We start from the raw sequence: 10,916 nt of genomic DNA, 5'->3' as shown, positions 1-10,916 counted from the left end.
CATTTAAACACAATTTGGGAAAATTACCATGGTTAGCATTATCTCTGCATTGGGGCATTTTGTTGTTTCTCACTGGGGATGGACAACTTGTTTTCTGTCATTGTTTGTTCAATGAAATGTGTTAGTGGCAGGTTAGCTTTGCCTGCTGTAGGTCTCTTTGAGCTGTAATAGATGAGAGCACACAGATTCCCAAAAAATATCCATACACCCCGCAGCACTGGCCCGACACACACATAAGCAAACACACAGAATGTGCACACATCAACACGCACACTGAGACAGCACACAAACACACATACACTGCCTACTGGCGTACTGTACACACACACACACACACGCACACACGCACACACACACACACACACACACACACACACACACACACACACACACACACACGCATGCACGCACGCACGCACACATTCTGCTCCATGGGTTTATCTTCATGATGATAGTAATCAGTATGAAGCCCACTGGCTACAGCAGCAGGCTGCTTGGTAGTCATTACCGTTAGCTTAACTGTTTACACTCGTTAATCAAATTAGCAAGTCACACACACACACACAACTGCTCACAAACAAAATTGCACACACAAAGACATGTGTGGCATTCGCACAGTCAACACACACTGGTATACGCACACATACACCGGAGATGTAAACATGGTAGAAGGGCTCAGAGTTCCATCTGAGATTAATTATCTCTGTCCTAAAGCAGAGGCACAGTCAGACAGGGAGGTGGAAGGAGAGAGGAAGAGAGATCTCCACGCCTCTGCAGGTCGAGAGATATAAATGAGGTAAATACATGGAGATGGTGAGGAAGAGGAGGAGACACTCGGACCCAGTGGGTGGCAGGCAGTCAGGAACGACGACTTATGCAGGAGCTGAAGTTTTACACTTCTACTTCTAAAACTGAAATCTCGCAGTACTCTGAGTATCCAAACAAATAACAGTAAAACAGTGACAACCAGAGCAGCGAGCCTGGAGGCTATAAGAGAGCTTTTAGTATCTAGATGTGTCGGCATGTGTTGTCTTGAGGCCAACTTTTGAAGCAGTGGTGACGGAAAGTGTTGTTTCCAGTAAGGATGGGGAGTGGCAATAAATCAATAGGTATGATACAGTGGGCACTGTGGGTCAATATATATAATGAAAACAGGAATAATAGGTGGGTAAACAGCCAACATGCATTATCTTAGAAAACAGCAGCTGTCACTAATCAGCCATTAGAATTAAAGCATTTCTTAGAGACAGATGACCAAAGACAGACAGAAAACCATCAGGCTCAAACGTGGACTTGATTTTTTTTAATTTTTTTTTTATGAACGTGAATGTTGGCATAAAAGTGCTTGGGCTTTTTTCTCCACTGACAATTCCCATAAAGTTCCAGCAAGATGACTTTGTCTTCATTGTTACCCAAATGAGAGAGAGAGCAGTATCACTTTGTTCAATTCTAAAGCTAAAATTGCATTCTTGGCTTCATTGGTTCATCTGAGAATACATTGCACTTGTCTCAGTGGCCGAGTCTTATAATGGAGCATTACCAACATTTCTATTATTTAGTTTTGGTTATTTATTTGTTCTTATTAACAACATGCCTGCTTTTCAGTGCATTAACTGATAAAGCACACAGACAATGGACTAGAGCTGCTGCTGCTGCTGCTGCTGCTCCGCTATCATGCTGCTCACGCTACACCCTCTGTATAAACAGTGTAAGAATTACAGCCAATGTTGAATATTTACGTTTGTAAAATTAATTACAAAAATGTTATTTCGTGTATCTCTTTTGCTTTCTCTGCTCCTCCAAAAATGGAATGAACCGTGAGCCATAAATTTAGGAGATTTAGGAGCCAGTCAATTAAGATGAGTGATGCTCATGATTGTCTGAGACAGTTGGCGTAACTAGCTTGGACTGGAAGAAGAACTGGCCTTGGCTGGAAAGCCTGTTCCAAATGTATCAACATTTTTCATTTTTGTTATCATTGTGGAGAAAAAAAAAACACTGCAGTAGTCCGTTTGGTTAATTGAGTCAATGGAGACAAGAGGTTACAGCTCAGTGAGAGAAAGAGGCCTGATGGGCTACAACAGCACAACTGAGTTGGGTAACCAAAGCCAGTTAATCGCTTGTAGAACCGAGTGTTATCCTGCAGAGAAAGATGCAGAAGAAGAGCGAGGGAGATGGACACATGGACTGACAGTTTGAATGCCATTGTATTTTTATTACTGTACACCTATATACCACCATGGTCTGTGATACCCAATAGATGCATTATACGTTCCAAAAACAGAAGAAAATGGGTGCGTCAGCATAATGTGAAGAAAAATGAAAACATTTGTCACAGATCGTCAGCATTTTATCAGGAGCTTTGTACCGCGCACTCACGGGGAAATAATCAGTTTGGCAAGTGACTCAATCCAATAACAAAAACTGAATTTACTCTTTCTAGTTTTCTACAGCTTTCCATAAGCAAGGAAATGAGAAATGAATTTTAATTGTTTCACGATTAGCACAAAAAAAAAAGAAGGAAAAAACAAAGAAACCATTAGGCACGTATCCAGTGATGTCACTGTCTCCGAGATAGTGAGGCTCCGGTTTACAGTGCAGATGGGAAGATGTTCAGTGGAGGAACCCTGGCTTACAGTCCCTCAGCCTAAATGTTCCCAGGAAAGATTAATAGAGAACAGGAGACTGTGTGTGTGTGTGTGTGTGTGTGTGTGTGTGTGTGTGTGTGTGTGTGTGTGTGTGTGTGTGTGTGTGTGTGTGTGTGTGTGTGTGTGTGTGTTTTGTGTGATATTTACCCTGTATGTGGTTTCTTTATACAAACACATTGAGACTGTGAGACTCACTAAAGCAGCTAAAGCTCAGATTAGCAGGCATCCATCTACTGTGTGATCCCATCTTACAACAGCTATACACCAGTTTTATCACGGCTATACATTATATGAATACACACTTGACCATTTACACACACACACACACACACACACACACACACACACACACACACACACACACACACACACACACACACACACACACACACACACTCGCACTCTGAGACAGATTAGCAGGCAGCCATTTATTTACAATACAGTCTTTCAATTCATGACTTGCTGCAGTGAATTTTAGTGACGCTACCATAATGACTGCTAAATCAATTTCCAAAACACTGCATTATGTGCACAGATTAAATGGCGAGCATTCATTTGCAAGCAAATGACTAACTCGACTTTAGAGAAAAGAACAAGATCTAAAACACAGTTGGTGGATCTACATATGCAATATATAGTAGAGCTTCACCATTCAACTGTGTATGGCACACGCAGTCATTGGTGCATTTAAGTTCATCACTCTTTTATATAGGAAATGTCCTTTAGGGTTATAAAGTAGATATATGTACAGTATTATTAATGTATGGGATCAAACTTGGGTCAGGAAGTGTTTAAACTTACGAAATGATGTACAGAAAGGTTTGTAGTTGTATATTACTCTTGATAAACCTGCAAAAGCCTTTGTTTGAGAAACTGTGGTTTGTGATTATGTGAAAAGAAATATGTGAAAATGTTAAAATAAAATGTATCCAGTGCTTTTATAGCTGAAAATAGATCCAAAATGTCAGAGTTGGTGCATAATTACTTATAATGTTGTGGGTTTACAAAGTGATATATGACCGCAAACATTATTTCACAAGCTCAAAATCTTATTTGAGTTAATCTTACTGTTACTTCTGTCAGTCTGTGAGATGAAGGAATTTATTTTCCATATATTTCTTGCAAAAAGAAAATCATTGAATGTTCTTTGATAAATGGTTCATATCTTTAGAAAATAATTTGCCTGTGACTGTAAATTGTGGGACAAACATTTCCCTTTTTAGGAAAGAGGGAAGGGTGGGGGGAGGGGGAGGTCACTGCTTTTACAACTACGGCTATGACACAATCATTTATGCATGAACGCACACAAACATAAGCGCACAGATGAGTGTAGACACCGAGACTGTAAACTCGCGCTCACACAGACTGCAGACAGGAAAGAAACCCTGCCAAGCGCTGAGAAAACAGACGGGGAGAAAAAGGTAAAGAAGGGATGAGAAACAACACAGAAATGCTGGATAAAACACAAGCAAGAGAAACTAGAGGCAGAAAAACATTGACAGGGAGGTAAATGGAGGAAAATGATATAAAGAGAAGGAGAGGGTGTGGGAAACAGAGAGGATGGAGGAGTTAGATGGAGAGCACACAATGGAGAAGAATTAGAAACTAAAAGCTGGAGCAAATGAAAGAGAAAAAATGAGATAAAGGGATGAAGTCAAGCCAAAAGAGAGAGATATCCATATAGCTACATAAAGTCCTATCAGGTTCTTAGAACAATTTCATTTAGCACCATAATGCCAGTCTGAAGCTTATTAATGCTAATTCCTTTTTTTACTGTTAATTTACTTCAACAGAAACGACTCCAAATACAGCATGTTTGTGCTGTGCCTTGCATTAACAGATAGGTTTCATAAGGATCAGCTGGCAGTTAACTAGTGGTAAAGTGTGCCTCAGTGTCAGTAGCATACTGTACAGCCAGTAATTACCAACACATTAACCAGAAATGACCACCGATGACACTGCAGCTGTTCAAACACAAAATGTCAAGAAAGTGACCATTTATAGCATCTGTTTTAGATTTGGTTTCAAAAGATGATTTGCACTAAACTGCTGACCATTGCACTGTCGTTTGATTTTATTTGTATGTACTCTTCATTTTTCTATTTTTACCTTGAGCTTTATTCTGTCATTTTTATTGCTTACCCTGTATCTTTGCATGCTACTGTAGTGGAAAAATTCCCCCTTGTGCAATCAATAAAGTATATATATCTATCTATCTATGATCCTCTTTTAATACTGTTAGAGCTATATTCTTCCAAACAAACACATACATGTATGATAGTAACAATACTGAAAGAATTAACACATAAGGAGAGCTTTCCACATTTTCACCAAATCAATAATGTCTCCCAAACCTCTACCTCTGAGTGTTTTAGTAGCCTAAAGGTTGAGGTAGGCTTGAATTGCACCAAAGGAAATTCTAATTGCAAAAGTGATAATTGTACTTTCTTGATTGTTGTTGTTCTGAATTTGTACCCTTATGGTTGAAATGTAAGTCGCCTTGGATAAAAGCGTCAGCTAAATGAAATGTAATGTAATGTAATAATTGTTGAATCAATTGGACGAACGTTACGATTGGATGAAAAGCGAGACAACAGGCTTTTTTGGAAAGGAGAGAGGCACAAAGATTCAACAGTGTACTCTTGAGATAATCTCTTTTCTTACATTTCAGAGTGACAAACTGGGCAAAGTTGGCATGTTGTGAGATTCAGAGAATGATAGTAAAGCTTGTCGAGTGCAGCCCTCCTGATTCTGACTTCAGTAAGATGCGAGTGTGGTACTATTCAGACTCTATTCGACCATCTGGGACTCACTTTGTTTGAAGCATTTTGACCCATTAGACATGACAGCAGCTTTTCATGTGACTTCTGTAAAAAGATGGAAAAAATTCCACCCAAAAGAGTTGCCAGTATTAATGACGCAGGCCACAAATACAGTATAACGTATTCAGCAAAGCAAATTGGTAGTATTATACACATCCATTTTATTGCAGAGGGGGTTGATGGATGACATGGAATAAATCTAACCTACCTTCGTTTTTTTCACATGCAAAGCACATTTAGTGAATGAAGTATCAGAATGAAGGTTATTTCCGTAAAGAAAACCCGCAGAGATAAATAATGTCTGTTCTTCACCACATGTCATATAGTTACAGTCAGTGTGAATGGCCAAAATGAGGCAGGTATGGTGGAGGACCATTAGGAGGCAGTCAGAGACAGAGATGTTGTGCTAATTGTGGTGTACCCCTGGTGTGGGTGGAAATGAGATCCCGAAATAACTACTTCCTGGTTCTATTTTCAGCTGAGGTCAGCGGCGGAGGAGTACGCCACGCTGAGAGGTGCGATGTGGCTCTGTCGGTTTGACCCACACCTGCTGGGTATCCTTCACTCAAACCCTGGAGGGTGAGTGTGTCAGTGTGCGTGTTTGTAGGCACGCATGCATATATGCAACACATGTGTCCAAATACAAACAGGTAACCACTAGAGTGTGTCCACAGAGTGTGTATGTGTGTATGTGTGTTTGTTTGTGTAGGTGACCTTGACTGGCAGCACAAACACACACAGGCCTGCCTCACTCGAAACATATCTGTTTGTGTTTTGTTTTCTTGTCCACACTCGCAAATACACAAAAACTACCTTGGACACATATCATTCGGGAAATTGCCCACACACACACGCACACACACACGCACACACACACACACACACACACACACACACACACACACACACACACACACACACACACACACACCATACTTCACCTATTACAAGATGCAAATAAGTACACATGCTTCCACACCCCATCATGCATGCATATGTAAACAGAAATCAAAAAATTGTTTAACCTTGAAAACTGACATGTTAACATATTCTATTTCTCTTACTCTTTGCCACTCACACACACACACACACACACACACACACACACACACACATACACATACACATACACAGAGTCGAGGCTTCAGTGTGGTATTGAGTCATCAACCTTCTGCTGTAAGTGTTCCCCTCATCTCTTTCCTTCACTGCAGGGTCTATAGTACGGTAAGTGAAGGTCACACAGACACATAAACCGATAAAGTCTTGTGCAAAACCTTTAGGCATTTTCAGTGATTCTTATCCATCATGCAATGCCATCATTGAGCTGTCTAATTGGTGCTTAATTTAATCTGCACATGTTTATTTTGTATGCACAAGTGTTTGTACCCTGTCTAAATGTGAACATACAGTATAATCCCAAACACATTCACATTGTTAATGTAAATACAGTATTTTACTAAAGTATTTTTCACTAAAAGTAAAGTGAGAATGTTCTTGAGAATAATGTCCTTGTTCTTGTTGTGGAAAATAGTTCTTTATGACTCGTGCTGTATGATTGAGGTCGTTGTCATGCTGCAAAATAAATGTAGGATTGATCAGATGCCTCTTTGATGGTACAGTGAAGTGCCTGAACAGTACTGTATGTGCACATGTTTGTAAAATATAATATGAATGCTTTAATTTGCTCTAATTGGTTGTATGAATGCGAGTGCAAACCTGTCTGTTCAATTGTGTGCCTGTTGTACTTAAGTAAGTGTGTGTGTGTGTGTGTGTGTGTGTGTGTGTGTGTGTGTGTGTGTGTGTGTGTGTGTGTGTGTGTGTGTGTGTGTGTGTGTGTGGGGCTGCAAGGGGCCTGATTTTTCCCCCTGCAGGCTGGTTTGAATCGATAGCACTGGAAAGTGCTGAAATAGCAGCCTGATACACGCGCACGCACACACACACACACACACACACACACACACACACACACACACACACACACAGTTACAGAAGGGTGACTCACTTGAGCAGAAAACACGAACAAGAATGCTGACTTCTGAAACAAGGCAAATGGAGAGAGAGCCAAAGAAACGAAGTGAGGGAAGAAAGAGACTACAACGCCGCTTCAACTTCAGACTTATTTCTGCTTACCCTATATGTAGCTGCAAAATTCAGTATTGCTGCATGCAAAATGCACTGTGCTGTATATACTGTACATACTGTATTTGTGTATATGGTATGAGAGGGGGTGGGTGGAGTGGCTGCTCTATATGTGTTTGGGAGAAACATATTATCCGACTAATTCTTTTCTTCTGTTTTCCATATTTTTCCATATAGTCGCTCTCAACTCTCACTTTCACTTGACATTGGCTCACAGTTCGCTAATTTGCTGCTCGATCGTTGCAATTTTAGCTGTAAAACTCAAATTACAGCCCGTCCAGTTGTGTGCCTCCACCAACCGGTCAAACTGCAGTTTGCATTCATGTCTTTTCAGACTCGTATATTTAAAGGCTGTAAAGGAATTTGGCCAATAAAGCCAATTCTTAGAGAGCAGGAAGTTGTAGCCGTGACGGTAGACAATCCTTCAGATACAGATGTTGCTGCAAATAGGCTACAAATTCTAAAACGGGGGTGCTTCACACACATCTTCAGCCTAACGGCACAGAAGATCTATATAATCAGCACGGCTTCGAAGTGGACACCCATGATTAGTGTCATCAATAAGTATCCAACCAAATGTACAATATGGTCCCAATTGCCCCTTTTGTTCCTGAGGTATAATGTTGAATATTGAACAAAAATGTGATTTTAAAGAACATTATGATGTCACAGTGCAGTTGAGCTTTTGGACATAAAAAATTGATTTTATCCCATTTGACATTTGTGTGAAATGTTGACATAATTAGCGTATTGATTTTTGCGCTGTGGTTACAAGTGTGTTTTCTGAGGTCACGGTGACCTTTGACCAAAAGAAAATGTAATCGGTTCATTCTCGAGTCCAAGTGAACGTTTGTGCTGGTGAAATTCCCTCAGGGGCTTCCTGAGATATGACGTTAACAAGCATGGGACGGATGTGCAACCCAAAAACATAGAACTTCTGGCCGTGACTGTCAGTGGCTCAGAAGCATAGACGATATATGTAACACATGACCTTTGCCTTTGGGCCAAAGTGTGCTTTGAGTTGGAGGTTTAAACCCACACAGTGTTAATTGAGGAATTGGCCTTGGCTGAACCCTGAAGTGTGACCGCTCTGATGGTGTTGATCAAATGAAGTTAGCCAATGTGTAGTTAATGTAGCAGAATGGGAGTATGCTGTGACACAGTAGTTGACCTTTGTTTGTGTGCAATAATGGGTCATGTTGTGTTTTGTAACAAGAAAGGGTAATTAATATCTCCTGCCTGTTAACAGTTTTAATTTTGTGATGAGTAGGACGGTGTTATTTTTTGTTGACTGTTAACATCCATTTGTCCAGTTTTCTGCTGCGCAACATCGCAGCATAATTCATAGCTTTTAATGGTCACTACAACACCCAGGTAGCTATTCCCTTAATGTCTCTAGTTGGATTTGGATTTGTTGTGCTGCTAATTGAACTTGTCTGAGTTAAGAAAGTAGGCATTGGCATGCTAGACATAGTAATACATCAAAATAAAGCACAGCAGTAAATAAAAAGGTTATTGATACCTGGATTCTGTTTAGCTGCTTTAGTTTCGTGGTCCTGCTGTTGTGCATGCTGCCTCACTGCTGCACAGTCATGGCTTGCTGGGACAATATGAATAGAACACAGTAAGTAATAACACAAGATGTGTACTGTGAAGAGGCCTGGGCTGTCTGACGTCACTCCTACATGTGGAGCATCATGTTGTCATGTTGACGTCTGTTACTCTGTAGACACCTTCTTATGAGCACAAATTAGTAGCAGAAACTTAGACTCACACCACAGGTGCCTCATGTTGATTAGATGATTTGATTAGATTTTGGAGCAGCTTTATGCTTAAATTTGAATATCAATTAAGAGACAATGAGGTTGCTGTAACTCCTCTCCACTTTAACCTAACAAGTTCACTTGATATCAGATAATTATTGGGTAAACCGATTTTTCTTGTCAACACAAAAATTAAAGAACAATACATATCAGAAGCTTTATACTTACACTCAAGGTTCAAGGTACCCCACATGGAGAAGCTCATCTGAATAAATTCCAGTATGCCTCGCTGCACAAATTTCCGTATTAATGAGGTCAAAAACAGATTTTAAACTTCTGTTCCGATGGCAAACTGTGAGTACTGTGAGCATACATAATCTTTTGTCGTGATAATCATGGCAGGACATTTGGCAAAAGTGCCTCTTAACTAGACAGTGCACTATATATTTAACCATTTTACTGGAGTGTGTGAATTATGCTATTTCAGTTGAGGCGGGCAATACTTCTTCCAGTGATACAAATGAACTTTGATCTGTGTATATCCAACATTTCAATTACTGTAGATTAAATTGAGGGCCACTGAATGTCAATTACATAGGAGTGACAGAACAAGGTGGTTTGAGACCTTCTATATGGTTTTATACTGGAAAGTCTATACTGGAAAGTCTATATATAGACCCTATACTGGATTTATAGACTTTTTGCATCAAAACACCTTGATTAGTTGAGTAAAAACAAACCCTTGTGTTTATTTTATCAGCCTTTCAATTGTATTTATCGGTATCGTGGTATAAATATTGTCTATACCATGGCAAAAGACTTTTAGTACCCAACCTCAGGATCATATTTGAAGTGGTTTTCTCCAGCAGAGAGCAATGTAATAATGGGACGTTTCATAAGTACAAGGATGTCAGGTCTAATTTCATGCTTTGATAATTTCATTTTAATCACCATTATAAGAAATGCTGCAAATGTTTAAGTTTCACAACGCCTGTTGAATTGAGTCCCTCATTAGAGACAGAATAGGTCGCAGTGGTTGCTGCAACACTGCTGCAGTATTAATGCAAGATTAAACAGTTCACAGCATCCATTAAAGTGCTGCTGCAGGTCAGATGCACAACAGAAGTATTGACTGATCATTGATTGGGTAGACTGATTGCTTTGCAAATGGCAACCTCACTATATGTAGTTCTGTTATAAAGTTTCAGCCCTATGGCATTTGTGAAGGCATTAAGGACACTTTTAATAACTTGGCTTACCAGAAGTTTCCCTGCAATTATCTGTATGCAGGGCTAGTTTGTGCTTTTTACTGAATTTGCGAGAGCAGCTAGTGCAATGCTGATACACAGTAAATATGTAAATACTGTAATGCTGCAAGTGCTGGATGAAGCACCATCAATGTGGTGGTGCTGTTGCAGAACAGGAAATGAACCCCCTCCTCAGCTTACTCACCAGTAGAGCCAGTGCATGGTTGAACTCTGTTTTTTTTTTTTTTTTTTAGGCCGGGTACATAAAGTAATTCAACAGGCCATGAGCTTAACTCC

The sequence above is a fragment of the Embiotoca jacksoni genome, unplaced genomic scaffold (genome assembly GCF_022577435.1).
Source record: "Embiotoca jacksoni isolate LCO1_2020_lvr unplaced genomic scaffold, fEmbJac1.0.p SCAF_11, whole genome shotgun sequence".
Classification (NCBI taxonomy): domain Eukaryota; kingdom Metazoa; phylum Chordata; class Actinopteri; family Embiotocidae; genus Embiotoca; species Embiotoca jacksoni.
The sequence above is the reverse complement of the archived record's forward strand: the minus strand, read 5'-3'. Positions refer to the sequence as shown.